Consider the following 20,405-nt stretch of genomic DNA (forward strand, 5'->3'; position numbering starts at 1 on the left):
TATTGATAAATGTAACAATTTAGTTTATATAATAATTAAGTATTACTTTCTTTTGTAAAAACGCTGATTCTATCTCCCTGAAGTGTGTGCAGGTTGTACTTCATGTTATCTTTGGCTGCAACATCAGCTGAAACCTGACAATGGCCTAAGAAATTTGAAACTTACTCGTAACTGAACAGATAATAATTGCAATCATGTGTTGCTTTTTGACGTTGCCATGTTCCTTTCAAGTACCGACGGAGAATCGTTAGCAATTTTTCTTCAGTCAAATTACTATTGTTCCGTCTGTACATAGAAACGCGGGGGAAGATCAGTATCACAAGTTGGTGGAAGCAGAAGGTACCTTTATTGAAATGTTTATCATCCCTGTAGTTTGTTATGTATATTAAGCATTATAAACCTCTATAAAGATAAACAAAAAGGCAATTCTCTGGTCGCAGGACACATGATCGTCTCTCGTCGTCAAACATGTAATACCTTGTAAAGTCAACAGTTTGCGACATACAGCATTTACAGGAAGTAGATATGATCGGGTCTGAAGACGATCTGGTGTACAACTCGAAATATTAATTGACTTAATTCAGTGTAGTGATCTAGACGAAAATAAATTCCGGTCACTAGGTGATTCTGGTTCCTTCAAGATATTACGGCTTATTTTGTGATTTATTATATTGTATTTAGTGTTAGAAGTGCTGAATCACGTGCGTTCTTGCTTCTGACAAGGATAATTTCTTTTTAAATCAACTAAGTCTTGCATTCGTCAGGTGGCATGTCTCTTCTGTTCGTGTATTTAGTTATTTAAGTTAGTTTAATTCATTACATTTAGGGTGACCATGCGAGCCAAATAGACATGAACACAAAACTAATAACAATATTAAAACGGACGATTATTTTAATTTTGATATAAAAATTAGTGTGTACAATAATACGTAACAGTGCGAGGCTCTAAATTGTCCGACTAACTCTTTCACAGCACCAACTGAGATGGACAACAAAGAAGTCGCTTAACTTAGATTAGAAAATGTCAAATTGCACCTCAATACTATCAATTATTCAGGAACGTTCTTGAAACATTAAATCTACAGAATACCTTGTACTTATTCATGTAACGCTCAAATAAGTGTTACCCAGATGCAAATCGCTTCCCTCTCTTGTGTTCACTGAGTGAACACGGCAGCTCAGTACCAAAGTTCCGTGGTGTATTTACAAGGTGGTACAGGTAAAGATGTTTTACTCTTCCGTTAAAACAGTAAACGGATGAAAATCATCTGACCAGGCTATCTGCGACCACGAAGGTGTTGAAACGGAGGATGACAGATAGATGTCCGAAAGACGAAATAATTTTTTCCAAAACTGTTTCACTAAACAATATCGTACTGTGTTTCCTCCTTCAAACTGTCGCACGAACGCCAGTATGACATATATGGAAACAAGTAACTACAGGACAGAAAACCAACTAAATCCACTCAACAAGGGAAAGGTCGCTGGACCTGACGTGTTATCTATAAGATTCTACGTAGAATATGAGGAAGAACTTGATCGTCCTCCAGTAGCAGCGTACCGTGTGTCGCTGGAGGTGTGAAGCGTTCCTAATGATCGGAAAGAAGATGTACAAAGCTAAAGGCATATTCAGGGTGTATCATAATTAATGGCGTAAACGCATACAGTTGAAAGTGCACGATACTAGAAGCAAAAAAGTCTCAGTAAACATAGGATTGAAATGCATACCTTAAGAGCTATGAGCAATTTTCCGTCTTCGATATTGTGAAACAGATCTCTTCTACTGCAAGTTCTTTGCTTTCCATATTTTGGGAACTGGTAGTATAGACCAAAACAAGAAAATAAAGTCCAGTAAACATGTGCTCTAAAATGCATTCCTTAAGAGCTATGAACACTTGTTCATCTTTGCTACTTTGAAAAACAACTCTTCTAATGATCAGGTGCTCGTAACTTTTAAGGCATACGTTTTAGAGAACATGTTTGCTGGATATTTTTTTCTTATTTCGGTCCATACTACCACTTCCCAAAATATGGAAAACAAAGAACTCGCAGTATAAGAGATTTGTTTCACAGTATTGAAGATGAAAAATTGCCCGTAGCTCTTAAGGTATGCATTTTCAATCCTATATTTACTCCTATATTGTGTAATTTTAACTGTATGCGTTTACGCCATTAATTAGGATGCACCCTGCATCTCTGACGCCGGTCTGTCGTAGAATTGCGGAACATGTTCTCTGGCCACATATTATGGCATTTCTGGAGGCCGAAAATATCATCCTTGTGAATCAACATGTGGTCTGGAAACAACGATCGCGAGAAATCCAACTATCTCCGTTCGTCCACGTGACCAAGAAAGCAGCGCGTACTGAAGCCTAGTACGATGCCGTGTTCTGTGACTTCCAAAAACATTTCCACACTGCCTCTTAGTAAACAAAATACGAGCGTATGCAATATCAGACCAGCCGTGCGATATTGAAGTGTCTCAACAAACAGAACACAGCATGTCATTCTCGACGCAGAGAAATCTCCAGAAGTAAAATAAATTTTGGGTGTACACCAAGGCAGTGTTATAGGACCACTGCTTTTCACAAAACATATAAATCTTCCAGAGGATGACGTCTGAAGTTCCGTGGGGCTTCTCAGGGATGCTGCTGTTGTTACAGAAAAGTCGCAACATTGGTTAATTGTAGCGGAAAGCTGAAAGATCTGCAGGCGATCGGCAAAGGGTGAAGGGAGTGCCAGTTGACCCTCAGCATAAAGGGAATGGAAGCTCTCGCAAGTAAATAGCCAGAATTGCTCATTATTATTTGATTATACGATTGCAAAATAATCACAGAAAGCATAAAATAGCTATGGCAGATGCCATACCCAGATTCACTCCAATAACCGTCGGTAAGCGTAGCCCATCCTCAAAGCTTACAAAAACATCGTTCGACCAATTAGTGTACTTTCAGAGAGGAATCACCCAGAATAATATTCCTCCTACGTACACTCTAAGACAAGACACTCAGCATTATCTTGGTGAAATGTAAGCCGAATGGCTTCCCGTGAAGGGCAACCAAACGGGGCATCGAATATCGTCGACCTACCACTGTGCTGAAAGGCTGCACTTATCACAACTAGAGGGGTCCTGCTGTGAAACAAAATGGCATCTTAGACAATGCTTCCAACTTGTCAGGCATTTGGCGGGCCACAGTAAGGTTCGTATTCCACCGGGGTCCAGAGCGTCTCCAGCGTCTTAGGCCTGGAATCTCACTACAGGAGTAGAATAGTCCTCAGTGATGAGTCCCGCTTCGAGAAGACCCAGATGACCAACGAAGACATGTCTGGAAACTCACTGACCTGCAGTGGGGTGCCAACCTTATTGTGGCCTGCCGTATGGCCCGACAACCAAGAATGGTCTGGGGTGCTATTCCTTTTCATAGCAGGTAGCAGGACCACGTTCTTTGTCATCCGTGCAACCCTTACAACACAGCGGTGCGTCAACGATATTCTACACCCCGTTTTTTTTTTTTTACCTTTCATGGAAAACCATCCCTTGCTTACTTTTCAGCAACACAATGCCCGCCTGCAGGCGGCTGGATTTCTACTGCCTCTCTTCGTACTTGCCAAGTACTGCTTAGGCCAGCAAGGTCGCGGAATCTCTCCCCAGCAGAGAACATTAGGTGCATTAAGGGCAGGGCCCTCCATTTTGACGATCTAACGTACCAATTTGAAGAGATTTGGCAGTGTTCGTCAGGAAGTCACGTAACAACTCTATGAATCAATGTTAAGTCGAATAACTTGTCGCATAAGGACCAGAGATGGACCAGCATGTTACTGATTTACTGAATTTGTGAAGCTCATTCTCTTGAATAAATCATCTAGTTTTTTCCTGAATTGCAATCATTTGTTTGTTTGCACATACTAACGATTTTTGTCCGGTGCGGATAACCCCGGTGTATATCTCGCGGAAAGACCATAAAAGTAAAATTAGATATATTCGAGCCATGCCAAAAATCGCTCTTTCCACGAATTCTGTAACATTTGTCAAAAGGCGAAGAGCTGTGACAGCGCTGTAGAGGTGGAGACAGAGAGCGTTTGGGGCCGACAATCTCACCTCGTCGGAGGCTCTGTCACTCAAACTCTTAGTCACATCCTGCTGCGAGCAAGACAAACAGCCAGCACGGGCAAACAGTCACAAGACCAATATTGATGTTCTGGAATGATATATTACCCCTGGCTTAGGGAATTCGTGGGTCGTTCGACATGCTGAAGACTCGTCCCGGTTTCGGTATCGAAACTCGTGCCTGGTTCTCGTATTACAATTGCAATCCAGGCAGCTACGCAGCAGCAGATTAGTTACGGGTAGATTAAAATTGCCGACCCACTGCAAATACTGCAAGTCCCATTAAATCTACATTTTAGTGATACATTTATGCCCTACGACAAGCCTCTACAATATTATACACCGGTATCTGTAAGCTTACAGCTTCAGAAAGTTTTAACTCTGGCCTTCCGATACGCCACAAGAGTGTTAAATTTTTGTTAGACGTAGGCAACTTGATCTCTTGAAGTGTTTATGCTACTTGAAGTAAATTCATTTATTCCAGTAGATTATAACTGAATTGATTGCCTACGACATCACAAGTTGTGATGAGGCAATCGTAACTGATGATGCAGCACACTTAAGAAATTGCGTCAGTAGAACTGATTTGCAGTTTATTGGTTGCTGTAGTGAAACCTACAGGTAATTGTCCTGTTGCACGCATGCCAACCGTTTCATTTCTTTTATTAATTGCAACTACTGACACATTCCATAACAGTTTGGGAGACCTTCTTAGTATTGCAACGTTATGACGTATTTGGTCCTTCACACCCTCACCTCGCATGTCATTGTCGTAATTAATGACCATCCAGTGGAAGTATGATGGCATGGTGCTAGGACGTGTGCGACTAAGCTCGGTTATCTGCCATCAAATCAGACCGCATTAAGAGTTTATGAATCGTTAATTTGCTTTTTGACTTGTTAGTAATATGTATCGTTCAGTTATAAAGTGCTGAAGAACTGAATTTGAACTAATGAGACTTCCAAAGTGTTCCGCATGTGTATTTGATAGGCGTTTGCATGATAACGCAATATTGTAGAAGTCGGTTTACAAATTTTTCTCACGGAATATTTTTATAATAAAACTAGTTTATACCCCTATAAACTGCCGTCTTCACTACAGAACAGATACGCTCTAAATTAATCGTATCCTTCAGTTTGAAAACAAAAGTTTTCAGTTTGGTCCAAGAGTCATTCGACTGGTTCAGTTTAGATCTATGCTGTGCGTAGATCCCACACTATTATCATAATCTTCAAGAACGTTGCCACCAACGCTAATGTATGTCCACAAAACTTCACCTAGCTGAACCGGTATCCGGTGTTTTAAAATTCAGATGTGGAAACCATGGATCTGAGTACCATCTGATGCGTAGACTGGTATTTTAAATATTAAATTGATCCACTAGAGACATATTGGTATGGCAAATGTAATGATAAAAGAAATACATAGGAAAAATTGAGGGTATACGCAAAGAGTGTAACCAAAAATTGAACGTACGTTTCAAATAACTAGCGATATAACACTATGATAAAATTTCCCAATGTAAATTTTTTAAATATTTTTTTCTATCTTGTGATAATGTAAGAAACTAAGGGCTGAGGCAGCTTAAATATACTGATATAGTTTGGTCACTCTGCAGTGATACACTATTTGGGACGCATCAGATGGTTCAATCAAATATATAGGATAACAAGTGATTCGTAAGCTCTTACAATCAGGTGGTTAATAAATTTTCCTTAAACCCACTGCAAAATATTCAATTTCATGATTTACAGAAAGCGAAGCAGGGTGGCTGTTAAAGCTCTACATTTGTTTCGATTGCAGTCAGGGCTCGAATTACATTGCATGTGTTCTGTAAATGGAAGTTATCGTATTATACTTACCAGCTGCAGTCCAGGATAAATATGGCACTTGTTGTATTGAATTAAATAGGGAGTCTAGATCAAGCTGACACTTCTACTGACGCTATGTAATCCCTTTTCCTTCCAGTGTAATATGCTGTTACATGTGGTACAGAACGCACACCGCCAACTACGAAGAACTGTTAATAAATGAAATAAATTTCCTGTATGAGTCTGCAATCATTGTGAATAATTTGGGAATAAAGCCATCTACATCACTCAATATATTTCTTTATTTATTGCGTCGCTTCACTTACTGCCCTCATCTGATATTAGTAAACACTGAACTTGCGGAACACTGTTCAGTGTCAGTACTACAACTTGGCCTACTCGGAGCGTCAACTACCAACGCCCCGATTGGGAGTAGGATTTTGTACAGGCACTGAGCCCTGTTCCACAAGTTCAAAGCCTACTAATATTGGATGACGGCAGTAGCCGAAATGACGCAATAAAAAAGTATTTAGCGACCTACGTTGTTTTATTCACAGAACAAATAACTGTTCTTCAGGTCTTACGTAAGTATCAAACTTTAGCACGACCATCGTTTGTCATTTGTGTTTGAAGTATTATTTGCTTAAACCATGTTTCGCAACTTAGTGAGGTGTAGTTGTGGTTAAGACATTGGGCATGCATTCAGGAGGTCAGGATTCAAATGCTTCCATCGTGCTACTCGGATTTAAGTTCTCTCTATTGTTACTAGGACCAGCTAATGATTTAAATGTTAAATTCTACAAATTTATAGACTAATATTCTTAATAACTCTAAAATTTTGACATTTTCTTGGTGATAGTTCGTTGTGGTTATGCAACTCTTACTTCATATCCAGCACTGGAAACAGAAAGATGACAGTAAATTTTCACTGAGCTACATATATGCCCATAAAGCATCTTCCAAAAAACGTACCGTCATCAAGTTTAGGTTCTGAATACGGATGGGTATTACAAAGGTGTCGAGCTACACAACAAATCTTAGTAAATTTATTGTTTGCGTTGAAGGCGTGGATAATAAGAACACATTTTTAATTTTCCAGATTTCTCGTAATATTTCATTTTCTGTCTTTTGCATATTAAACTTGACAGTGAGATGCAATATGTTCCACTTCTTCCACAGCCATGCAATCTGCTTTGTGATATATGGCGAGAGGTACGCGAATTATTGGCTCTGTAAGCAATATTCCTTGGAGTTGTTTGTTTTCGTAAAGCGAGCTTCTGCAGAGAAACGTTGCCTTAATGGGAAAGTAAGTGAGCTTTGAGGCCGGAAAAGCAATAAAAGAAGCACTCTTGCCCGGCTGCAAGAGGGAAGTCTACGGGCGCCATAATTTTTGATAAGAGTTGAGATCAACGCTCGCGCTTATTAAATACGGAAGGAAACGTGGGCCCATGTAGCTTTCTAAGCTTCCCCCGGGTTTCGCTTCGAACACTATAGATTTAAACTGTCTCAGCGTGGCTTCAACCTCTTGTAATAAGACAAATATTAGAACACAGTATCTAGAGCAAACTCTTTTTCCGTGGAGCTATGCTGGTTTAGCTGCGTCGTATAACACTTAAAAGGAAATATGAATAATGGCGGGGAACTTTCCGACTGCTTTCAGTCCGATACGCGGGTCTCATCTAACGACTTCTACAGGTATAGATCGAAACACTTACGACGTATGGCCATTTTAAAAGAAAATAAAGAAAAAATTAAAAATTAGCCAAATGGAAAAAATATGGAAAAGTGACAGCAAAAAATAAAGCCATGGCGAACAACATATCCGAAGATTATAGTTAAAACTTTTCACCTTTATAATGTGCATAAGACGTCGAATACTAAGGTGCCAGGTAATTTAAAGGTGACAGCCTTTACTACTGTACTTTGGTATAATCAACAAAATACGTATTTCTAATAACAACAGCCAAAAATGTGTGCCGACCTTTCTTCAGATGCGTGTTCCAAGGCTTAAGCTTCATCAACTGGCAATCATGACTACACAAATATCATTGAGTATAAATATACATAAAAATTTCATTTGCACTGTTGTATTTTCTGAACAACACTACGTCGGTCTAGCCTCCAGCCACATAGTCATTTTCGCTTTCATCCCGCGGTCAATACGTGCAATTCGCCATTAAAACCTTGTTGGTAATCACACTACTACGAGTATCTCCACAAAATCAACACTAAATGTTGGTGATCTACATCAGAAAATGCTGCATACTGTATTTTCGAAATCTGTCGGTAAAATGGGAAAAATAAATGTCGTTAAATATATTGAAAACCACAACCACGAATATAGTGGCAAAAGCACTTAACAAGGAGATCAATACACATTTCGCACTTCAGTATTGTTTTAACGTACCACACAGCATCGTATCCCTAAATATAAATTGCTTCCCTTATTCGAACCCATAGAGCACTTGTATTCACGATATAAAGACACACTATTCGGATTGTTCTGCACCGATTCTCCTGCAAGATTCTGAAATGGAGCGAATATAATAGTTATAAGATTAAGTAATAACAGATCTTATGTGATACTTTTGGATCGCTATTTTATTACATTTTACGACTTCAGATTTTCAAACAATCCCTCTTTATATCTATACTTATTGCAAAATTATCTGCCCGTTAGAAGCTGAACAGTCTCTATATGCCAAAGGAACTCTTTTGACACAAGGGGAAATTTAACTCCTAAACTGACAAGGTAGTTTGTAACAGGAACAGGAATAGATTTGAGTATGGACTTACTGTAAATCAGAAGACATTCCGCTGTGAGAGTCACTTAGCAATCCCAAACAGTTAGATGAAAGCTATTATTGACACAACAGTCACGGTTATCCCTTTGATATAAAATGTTAATTTTTATATTACACTAGCTTTTTCCACACTTACTGTTAGTATTTAAGTTCATCCTCAAAAAAGGGATTTTTAGCTAACAAAACGGATGGTAATATAGTAAAAATTAGTGCAACAACTCGTCCGCAGCTCGTGGTCGTGCAGTAGCGTTCTTGCTTCCCGCGCCCGGGTTCCCGGGTTCGATTCCGGGCGGGGTCAGGGATTTTCTCTGCCTCGTGATGACTGGGTGTTGTGTGCTGTCCTTAGGTTAGTTAGGTTTAAGTAGATCTAAGTTCTAGGGGACTGATGACCATAGATGTTAAGTCCCATAGTGCTCAGAGCCATTTGAACCATTTAGTGCAACAACTAACCAGAGACTTGAGGATTCCACTGTACCATCATCATCATCATCATCATTTAAGACTGATTATGCCTTTCACCGTTCAGTCTGGAGCATAGTCCCCCTTATAAAATTCCTCCATGATCCCCTATTCAGTGCTAACATTGGTGCCTCTTCTGATGTTAAACCTATTACTTTAAAATCATTCTTAACCGAATCAAGGTACCTTCTCCTTGGTCTGCCCCGACTCCTCCTACCCTCTACTGCTGTACCCATGAGTCTCTTGGGTAACCTTGCTTCTCCCATGCGTGTAACATGACCCCACCATCTAAGCCTGTTCGCCCTGACTGCTACATCTATAGTTTTTCTTTGATTTCCTCGTTGTGGACACCTTCCTGCAATTGTTCCTATCTACTAGTACCTGCAATCATCCTAGCTACTTTCATATCCGTAACCTCAGCCTTATTGATAAGGTAACCTGAATCCACCCAGCTTTCGCTGCCATACAACAAAGTTGGTCGAAAGATTGAACGGTGCACAGATAACTTAGTCTTGGTACTGACTTCCTTCTTGCAGAAGAGAGTGGATCGTAGCTGAGCGCTCACTGCATTAGCTTTGCTACACCTCGCTTCCAGTTCTTTCACTATGTTGCCATCCTGTGAGAATATGCATCCTAAGTACTTCAAACCGTCCACGTGTTCGAACGTTGTTCCTCCTATTTGGCACTCAATCCGTTTATACTTCTTTCCCACTGACATTACTTTCGTTTTGGAGATGCTAATCTTCATACCATAGTCCTTACATTTGTGATCTAGCTCTGAAATATTACTTTGCAAACTTTCAATCGAATCTGCCATCACAACTAAGTCATCTGCATATGCGAGACTGCTTATTTTGTGTCCACATATGTTAATCTCACCCAGCCAGTTTATTGTTTTCAACATATGATCCATAAATGATATGAACAACAGTGGAGACAGGTTGCAGCGTTGACTTACCCCTGAAACTACTCTGAACCATGAACTCAATTTACCGTCAACTAACTGCTGCCTGACTATCTATGTAAAGACCTTTAATTGCTTGCAAAAGTTTGCCTCCTATTCCATAATCTCGTAGAACAGATTCCTCCTAGGAACCTGGTCATATGCCTTTTCTAGATCTATAAAGCATACATACAATTCCCTGTTCCACTCGTAACACTTCTCCGTTATTTGCCGTAAGCTAAAGATCTGGTCCTGACAACCTCTAAGAGGCCTAAACCCACACTGACTTTCATCCAATTTGTCCTCAACTAATACTCGCACTTTCCTTTCAACAATACCTGAGAAGATTTTACCCACAACGCTGATTAAAGAGATACCTCTGCAGTTGTTACAATCTTTTCTGTTTCCATGTTTAAAAATTGGTGTGATTACTGCTTTCGTCCAGTCTGATGGAACCTGTCCCGACTCCCACGCCATTTCAATTATTCTGTGTAGCCATTTAAGACCTGACATTCCACTGTATTTGATGAGTTCCGACTTAATTTCATCCACCCCAGCCGCTTTATTGCACTGCAATATATTGACCATTTTCTCCACTTCCTCAAACGTGATCCTATTTCCATCATCATTCCTATCCCATTTTACATCGACATCTGAAACATTACTCATCGTATTTTCACCTGCATTGAGCAACTCTTCAAAATATTCCCTCCATCTGCCCAAGGCATCAACAGGATTCACCAGCAGTTTTCCTGACCTGTCCATAATACTTGTCATTTCCTTCTTACCTCCCTTTCGAAGACTGCTAATTACACTCCAGAATGGTTTTCCAGCAGCTTGACCCAAAGTCTCCAACCTGTTTCCAAAGTCTTCCAAAGGTTTCTTCTTGGATGCTGCAATTATCTGTTTGGCTTTGTTTCTTTCTTCAACATACCTTTCTCTGTCTACCTGAGTTCTAGTATGTAGCCATTTTTGATAAGCCATCTTTTTCCTTTTACAGGCTGCCTTGATTGTGTCATTCCACCAAGCTGTTTGCTTCATCCTACCTTTACACACTACTGTTTCAAGATATTCTTTAGCCACTTCTAGTACTGTGTCCCTGTACTTTGTCCATTCCTTTTCCAATGACTGTAATTGCCTACATTCAACTAACTGGTACCTTTCTGAGATCACTGTTATGTACTTGTGCCTGATTTCCTTATCCTGAAGTTTCTCCACTCTTATCCTCCTACATATGGACCTGACCTGCTGCACTTTCGGCCTCACAATACCAATTTCACTGCAGATTAAATAGTGATCAGTGTCATGAAAGAATCCACTGAATACACGTGTGTCCCTCACAGCCTTCCTGAATTCCTGAAATGTTATTATATAGTCAATGACAGATCTGGTTCCCCTGCCTTCCCAAGTATACCGGTGAATGTTCTTATGTTTAAAAAATGAGTTTGTGATTACTAAGCCCATACTGGCACAGAAATCCAAGAGTTGTTTCCCGTTCCTGTTGGCCTCCATATCCTCTCCAAATTTACCCACAATCTTTTCATACCCTTCTGTTCGATTTCCAATCCTGGCATTAAAATCACCCATGAGCAGAACACTGTCCTTTTCCTTTACTCTAACAACTATGTCACTGAGTGCGTCATAAAAACTATCCATCTGATCTTGATCTGTCCCTTCACAATGCGAATATAATGACACAATCCTAACAATCCTAACTTTCTTGTTAGACACTGTCAAATCTATCCACATCAGTCGTTCGTTTACGTATCTTACTGCAACTAAGCTGGATTCCATTTCTTTCCTGATGTAAAGCCGTACACCCCATTGTGCTATTCTTGCTTTGACTCCTGACAGGTTAACCTTGTATTCTCCCACTTCCCCTTTTTCTCACCCCTTACCCGAATGTCACTAACAGCTAAAACGTCCAACTCCATCTTACTTGCAGCCTCTGCCAACTCTACCTTCTTCCCAGAGTAGCCCCCATTGATATTAATAGCTCCCCATCTCGTTACCATTCGTTTGCCGAGTCGTATCCTAGGAGTCCCTGGTTTGTCAATTGGATGTGGGGCTCCGTCACCTCCAAAGGTCCGAGGCATTTTGCTCTGATTGTTGCCAGCATCATATTTAAAGTGCCAGGGAAGCAGGTTGCTAGCCTTACTTGCCCCGGGTCCCATTGGGTTTTACCCCTAACCGTTGAGGGACTAACTGGTGGACTTGGTAGTCTTTGCCGTCTGAGAACAAAGGTGACCACGACTCAGAATATGTCCGAGATGCCCAGCCTTATTCCAAAGTAACTGGTATCCCGACTGTCAGGACCACTTACTTGGCCACTCATACGTTGCCCGTGGTTCATGAAATAGGACATGACAACAGGAACCCACGCCATAAATTAATTCGCTAGGGATAACCAAAGTACCGGATATCTCAGTTGAGTCTCACATAGACGAAAAAGCTCTCCGTAGTAAGAAAAAGCTAATGGTGTCGAAGATCGTTCTAGTTCATGGCACAGCAAAATTCGAACGTAGCATGGTGCAGTACTGTATACGAAAACTGGAAGTAGGGTACCTTGGAGAAGCAATATTGGAAGTTTTTAAAATCTAATACATCTGTTGGGTATTGATAACTGTAAGTAATAATGAAGAGTGATCAAAGGAAAGAAGCAGATTAGAACTAGAGATTGGTGGCACATAGTTACTTTGATAGGACGCAGAATAATTCATTCTCCGTCTTCAGTTTAAGATCCATTTACCACGTGGTATTAGACCAAAAGCTTCCTTCCTTCTATTAAACAAAAATTGGTGGGAGCAGTACAGGTGAAACGTTTCGGGATACCGCATATACTGGAATATAAACCAAGGAACTTTGGTAATGTTAATTTTTGTAGCCTTCTTCCTCAGATGCTACTCAGTGCTGTTCATCTTATTAATAACAATAATAATTGCTTTTTGTAACTTATATTTTATAATTATTGTTACATCTCACGTAGTGGAAGGACAGCGTGTACGAAAAACGCTCAGGATGAATGCGACGTACCGTGCGCATGCGACAGCTGTAAACAATGAGTGTCAACCTAACCGGCGAGCAGAAAGTCCTAAAGCACAAGGAACTACACTACCGCGACAGCACCATGAATTCAAAGCGCAAATGTAAGCCGAATAAACAAGAATCCGTGCTCGAGTTACCATGCGACTGACTTCGGAGTCTGCATAGTTGCACCAGCTACGACTTCCGAGGCTCTGCCCAACGAACGCGACCCTAACGTCGCTTACGGTGGAGCCGCGAATCATCCGACTCTGGACATTGAACACCTCTTCGACCGACGTACTGGCGTCTGCCTCATATGTGAAAATTATTTATCGGCCTAGCGTGTTTCAAAAAAAAAAAAAAAAAAAAAAAAAGGCTCTGAGCAGTATGGGACTTAAAATCTGAGGTCATAAGTCCCCTAGAACTTAGAACTACATAAACCTAACTAAAGTAAGGACATCACACATATCCACGCCCGAGGCAGGATTCGAACCTGCGACCGTAGCGGTTGCGCGGTTCCAGACTGAAGCGCCTAGAACCGCTCGGCCACACCGGCCGGCAAGCGTGTTTCAACTAATTTTATTAGACATCTTCAATGGTCTACAAAGAAATAAAGAAGATAACTGTATAGTTAACTATAAATGTGTTGCAACTTCCCAGCAGATTAAAACTGCGTCCCGGACAGGGATTCGAACTTTGCCTTTTGCGGGCAAGTCCCCAACTATCTTAGCTCCCTAAGTACCCAACCTCACAGCTGTACTTCACCAGTACCTCATGTGAGTGGTGACACTACAATATCGTTAAAGAGTTATCACTACTATTTCTCTGCAGATCATCGAAGATGTCTAACATGTTACTGAAACATTGTTGATTAAGAACTATCGTAAAAATCACTTGCTTTGGATATTCGTTTCTACAGTACAAACACCACACTGTTGCTCTCAGTACGAAGAGGAAGTACACCACAGCTGTAAAGATATTAACATGCGTTTATGGTGAATAAATGCTGGAAGACTGACGACTTGACAGAAAGCAGACAGCAGTATGGACACTGTTCAGTAGTATGTTGGTGACTGTTATCTGAATATAAGTGCCCACATCATTACAGAACAAGTTTCTCAAACGTGTTTGTTTTCTTCAATCTTACAACTCTGATATGAAAGTGTTTATTTATTAACCCTACTTTCCTTATAACTTACTTCATTTGAAAAAAAAAATGTAAGAATTTCGAAAAACTATTTTGGAAAACTACATTTTTAAACTCAAATTCACTCCTAGGAAGTGTCAGGATTTAATACCCTCTGTCGACCTAAATTGGTTTATTAATGGCGTCATCATGTAACATTTTGAATGAAAAAAGCTGACTGCATACTAATAGTCACAGACGCGAATGGTATGGCCAAAAGTCTACGTACACCTTATGTGAAGTTAGCACACTGCGAAGGTAGGGAAATTTTTTGGGAATGTGAAATGCAAATCACGCTGCTCTCCTTGCTGCTTGCTGTCTAAGAAATAAATGATAAATGGTGAAGTTAGCCACTGCTGTTTCCACCAGAAATCCATATGCATTTGCAGGAATGAGAAATTGAATAACGCAAGAAAAACACTACTCTTAGGGCCTACTAATGCATGGTAAGATTTTAAAATATTGGCTACGTCAACTAATGCATCCGTTACATCACCCGAAATGCAGTCAGTCGTAAGTGTAATAAATAGTCAAGTATGAAATTGCTGTGAAATAATGTTTACTTTTCACAGACTGAATCTTTGCAGAAAAATTAAATCAAATGTCCTTTCGCACAATTCACAACAATATATTGTTAATATTTGTCAGTGCGAGAGCCTAAGTAAATCGACCAGCATTACGTATTATCTTAACCTTTAGAAAACCCATGGAAAATATTGAAAGTGCTCCAGCATACTTCTATAGTGAAGTTTTGTAAATGTGAACTAATAATTTTTTAACTACGGATCAGCATCAAAGTTAACTGCAGAACAGTACATAGACGTTTAGAGTAAGTCCCCTAAACCGAAATTATTCAGAGTCCTCACGCTGATAAATGTTTGACTCATTGCGATCGACACTCGCGACATATTTACAGGGGCTAAATGTTAGTTCATGCAACAAACTAAAAATGTTTCAGAGCTCCTCGCGATAATCATACGTGAAACTTTTACAAGGTCACAACCGAAGACTTAGAAAATATTTCCATTATACACATGCGGCGACTTCCAGATGCATATGCGTCCTATCTGTATGCAAATACTAATGTGGCTGCCTACCGAAATTGAAGTCTGCGTTCTGTTACTTATAATCTCGAACTGACATGAGTTAAGCTGATGCACATACGACTTACTAAAACAAATAAAAACTATACATTTAATGTTGTATATACATATTATACATGCATTTGGATGAAAATTTAGATTTAATGGTTGTCATGCAAATAGTGTTTTTGCTCGTATGGTGCTATTTTGGGTCGTTGTATCACTAATAAATATTAAAGCTGATTTCAGTCATACATCAATAGCTACCTCTATTTACTGTTCGTGTATTATTTACAAGGAAATTCACTTTTTAATAAGCAGAATATAAATTCGGGGCTTTAGTCTGTAATACGTAATATTTGCAGAAACTCTGTCTAACGGTTCTATAGAGTTCGCTGCGCTGTAACCACTGACACTAAATTTGTCTAAATCGCACAAGGTGTTAATGAGTTATTAATTTTTATAGATCATTTCATACCCAAAGCATTTAACATTTAATAACTTGTAAACTAAATCACTTCTCTCTCACACTCGTCTAATTTTTGTCTTTAAAATCATGGGACTGGTTTCTCTGTCTCTGGTTTGGCTTAGATTTTATTTAGAATTTCTCTCATTTCGTATTTTCTTTATTCAATTAGTTTGGCCATGGCGGCTACCCTCGCTAGTTCAAACGGTCGATTTTTACGCACCATGTGGCCTGTGTCTTCGGCCAGTTTATCTGCATTCAGGATTTCTAATTGTTTGACCTCTGCATATCATCGCCCGTCAAAGGTCACGACATCTGCTGACAGAGTAGCAAAGTTAGTCCAACTCGCCATGGCCCCCTCTACTGTCGAACTCCGTTCTCTTGGTTGACATAGTATTCGACAATAGAGCTGCAAGCGTTACAATGGGACACATGCACCTGTCTGTGTCTAGTGTTAAAGTTTTTCATAGACACTTTTGGGATGGTGCCCAATTGGAGGAACATTTTTTGCAGTCAAAACATCTCTTACAACACGCTGCTTCTCATGTACTGACATAGTTACGTTGCACACCACCATGTATAAGGGCGAATTACAGCTGTTAGCTACTTTGGTATGAGTCTGACGGTGGGTACTGAACATACGTAAGGAAGGCCCTCATAAAAAGAAGTCTACAAGTGTCATAAATTGGAGACAGAAGAATATGATGACTGAGGTCTGCAGATGATATGGTTATCATAGCAACAGGTGAAAAGGAATCACAGGAAATAGTGCACAAAACTAAAGCTAAAGGAAAGATTTATGGAACGGAAATCAATTAAAAGAAAGGCAAAGTACTGGCACTAGGACGAAATAAAAAGATAAAGCTAGTGCTGAGTGGTGGAGTATTAGAATATATGCAAAGCATGAAATTCCTCGGAAGCAGGATAGAAACAAATTCGAAGAGCAGAACAGAAGTTACAACCAGAGTAGCAATGGCGAAAGAGGTATTTTATATTCTGTAGCTGTATGGACAAAGATTTGACGAAAAGGGTAAGAAATGTTTTATACAGAGTATCCTCCTACATGGTGCCGAAATATGGATACTGAGGAAGAAAGATAGAGCAAGGCTGGATGTTTTTGAAATGTGGACATGGTAGAGGACGGAAAGAATAAGTTGGATGGATAGCGGGAAAAACGAAGAGGTACTGAGGCGAGTGGGAGAGCAAAGACAATTACTGTACGTAATAAAAAGAAGGGAACGAAACTGGATTGGATATGCATTAAGAGAGAAAAAAATGGTTCAAATGGCTCTGAGCACTATGGGACTCAACTGCTGCGGTTATTAGTCCCCTAGAACTCAGAACTAGTTAAACCTAACTAACCTAAGGACATCACAAACATCCATGCCCGAGGCAGGATTCGAACCTGCGACCGTAGGGGTCTTGCGGTTCCAGACTGCAGCGCCTTTAACCGCACGGCCACTTCGGCCGGCCATTAAGAGAGAAGAACGGACTTATAAAAACAGTCTTAGACGGGTATGTGGAAGGAAAGAGTAGGCGAGCGAGAAAGAGATTTCATATCATTGATGATGTAATGATCTGCAGCAGCGGGTGGCAGGAAATGGAGATGCAAAGGTCCTGGCAATACAGCAGAAAACTGATGATGATCATAACAATAATACAAGAAAAACAATTCTGAGAATGTACATTTGAAGCTCATCATTGTATGGAATTGAATCATGGACTGTGTGAGAAACTGAAAAGAAGAAAATCTACGCCTTTGAGATGCAGTGCAATAGAAGGTTAGTGAGAATGATGTAGATCCTCAGGAGAACAGAGGAGAGAAACGTATGAAAAACATTGACAAGGAGAAGGGACGGGATGACAGAAGATCTGTTAAAAATTTCAGAGCTTAACTTCTACAGTACTTGAGGAAATTGCACAATAGAGGACAATAACTATCTTATCAAACTTCTCTGTAGAGATACGCTCGCCGCGTGGGACAATTGTCTTCTATTACTTCAGAAGCCTTCGAGCCACTCACATATGTGGGAATGTATTCCGTATTCTCGGACCTTCGTTAAAGTCTCTCGTGGGTACTGTGTCATACGCTTTCCGGAAATGAAGGCAATCTGAAATCATGCAGTTGAAGAGGGTAATGCATGGAGAAGCCTCGAGGGAGGCGTTATCCAGTAGTGAACGTTATATGTTTGACGACGCGAAATTCATAAGAGATGGAATCTTTCTCGACTTATTCAGTGATGAAATATACTGGCTTCATCATCTGATGAAATATACTGGCTTCATCATCCAACTAAAACCTTACGATAATTTATTCATCATCTTCAGGCAGCAGTTTTATAGGAAGATCATTTACCAGCGAAACAAAGAGGGTGCTTGATTGGAGAACAAGTGTGTTCACACAGTGGCGACCACTGCAAGGGCGCGAACAAAACGGGCTTCCTATAGCGTCACGCTGCTACCAGCAACAGCCGTTCACTGCTCCGCTGACGTCACGCAGTTCGAAGGGCTGAATTTCCGGCGCCGAGCACCATTTCTTGGTGCGGCTCCACTGGGCCGGCGAGAAAAAGGGCGACGTGCGAATACGGCGCCGGGCCGTTCCCAGGCAAATCGTGGCGGAATTAACGACTCCCGGTATCGCCCGCGCGGTGCGGCCGGCGGGGTGCGGCTGACCTGGGTAAGGGGCGGCCACCCCCTCCCCCAGCCCGACCGCCCACCCCCTGCGGCCAGCTCTCATCAGGGCGCGCCCGTTCGACCAATCGATGGGGGCGATCGATCGATGGGCGCCCGGCTGAGGCGGACACCTTGTCCCCCGCTGACAGCCCCGACCACCGTCTAAATTAGCGCGCTGCCGCCGTCGCCGCCGCTGCTACTGCCGTCGGCTACAGCAGCGACGTACTGTCACCCCCTAAATTGCGACCTGACGCCACGCTAGCGCGAGTTCGTAAAAACGTTCACCCGTCCCCGACCCCCCAAAACCCACCCCACAGCCTCCAATGCCGTACCCCGTAGCGTGACGGGCACCGCGCCGGCGAAAGGCTGTTATCTTCGCATTCCGCATTCAAGAGTCGCTTTTCATATTGACGGTTCTGCAACTGGCAGCTGGTGTACAGCCACGTTTTTATCTGTCAGAAACAGACGTGTGTTATTTTCTCTCTCTTTGGCGTGAAACGTTAACTGTATTACTTTCGGAAAAAAAATTGTTCCACTGTCATTTAAGACTCTCGCACAAAATATTTCTGCTTATCAAATCGCTGGATGATGACAGTACCGTTAATACCTTACCCTACGTCAACTCTAGTGTTATCTACGATGCTACCCAGCTGCTTGAGTAAACAGTCAATTATTACGTAACACTTCAGCTTGTCCAAAGTCTGGCGTCTTGTTGTAGCAATCGGAACTGGATGCAAAAAGCACAAGTCTCAGACTAGAAGTAATTCCACCACAACTGAATATAACACTAGACCTAAAAAGTAGAAGCGTTGGACTAACAGAAGCTACTGCACCACGGATGAAGCAAAGTGACATAAAAAGTGAGAGAAATCGTAAAATGTTGTATAGCGTTAGATACAAAAAAAAGAAGAAGCATTAGACTAATAAATTACTACTCCACATCTGAAACGTTGTGATACTGTAACATTGTGACGATTGAATGACCGGTATGAGTTGATTTTGTGGGTTATCCTTCACAATACTTAACAGAAAAAAATTCATAACAATTATCACACGCATCGGCACAAATAAAAATATAATAAAATCACATGTTCTGTACAACCTTAATTATGTATATAACAATAAAAGTAATTATAAGAATTTTGTGTGGTTCGGTGGCCTGATGCAATTCTTTATATAGAAAATAGATCCGTCAAACAGCCGTGCATATTGGGAAATCCTTTTACTTTATTTTCACTACTACTTTTGGTAATTCACTATGCCACTGCAACCAAGTCTTCGAAGGAAGAACTTGAGGTACGAATTTACGACATCCAGAAATATATGACCAAAAATGTGCCACTAGCGATTATTTTTGAGAGGTGCGCATGGGGTCTGAAGATCGCATAATGAATTGCCGAAATTGATAGCGAAATTAAAGTAAAGAAACTTCTGACCTTGCGCAGCTGTTGGGCGAATGTATTTGTTAAATATTTGACCATCTGCTGCCCCAGTTCCAGAATGGATTTACAGAACCTAACAACGCATGAACCTGTGATCAGTGTAAGCCGTCTTTACAATCTGAAGATCGTCATTGTATGGCCGAAACCGGTTATGACTGTGTCATAAGAATGTGATCACGTCTATAAAGAAACAAAAAATTTTTACAAAATAATCAACCACTCACTCCATTAACAAAATGCCGTTTTTTCCAATAGCCTGGTGCATTTCTTTCTATTGAAAGTATCTCCGGTAACTTGCGTGTCTCTAACCTAACAGAATTTTCCAACCAGGGAAAGGAAACCTACAGTTTTTATGTGGAATCTGAACCACAAGTCGTTTCTGGTGACTCCTCGCATCGTAGAGGGG

This window comes from Schistocerca nitens, chromosome 4, assembly GCF_023898315.1.
Source record: "Schistocerca nitens isolate TAMUIC-IGC-003100 chromosome 4, iqSchNite1.1, whole genome shotgun sequence".
NCBI classification, from domain to species: domain Eukaryota; kingdom Metazoa; phylum Arthropoda; class Insecta; order Orthoptera; family Acrididae; genus Schistocerca; species Schistocerca nitens.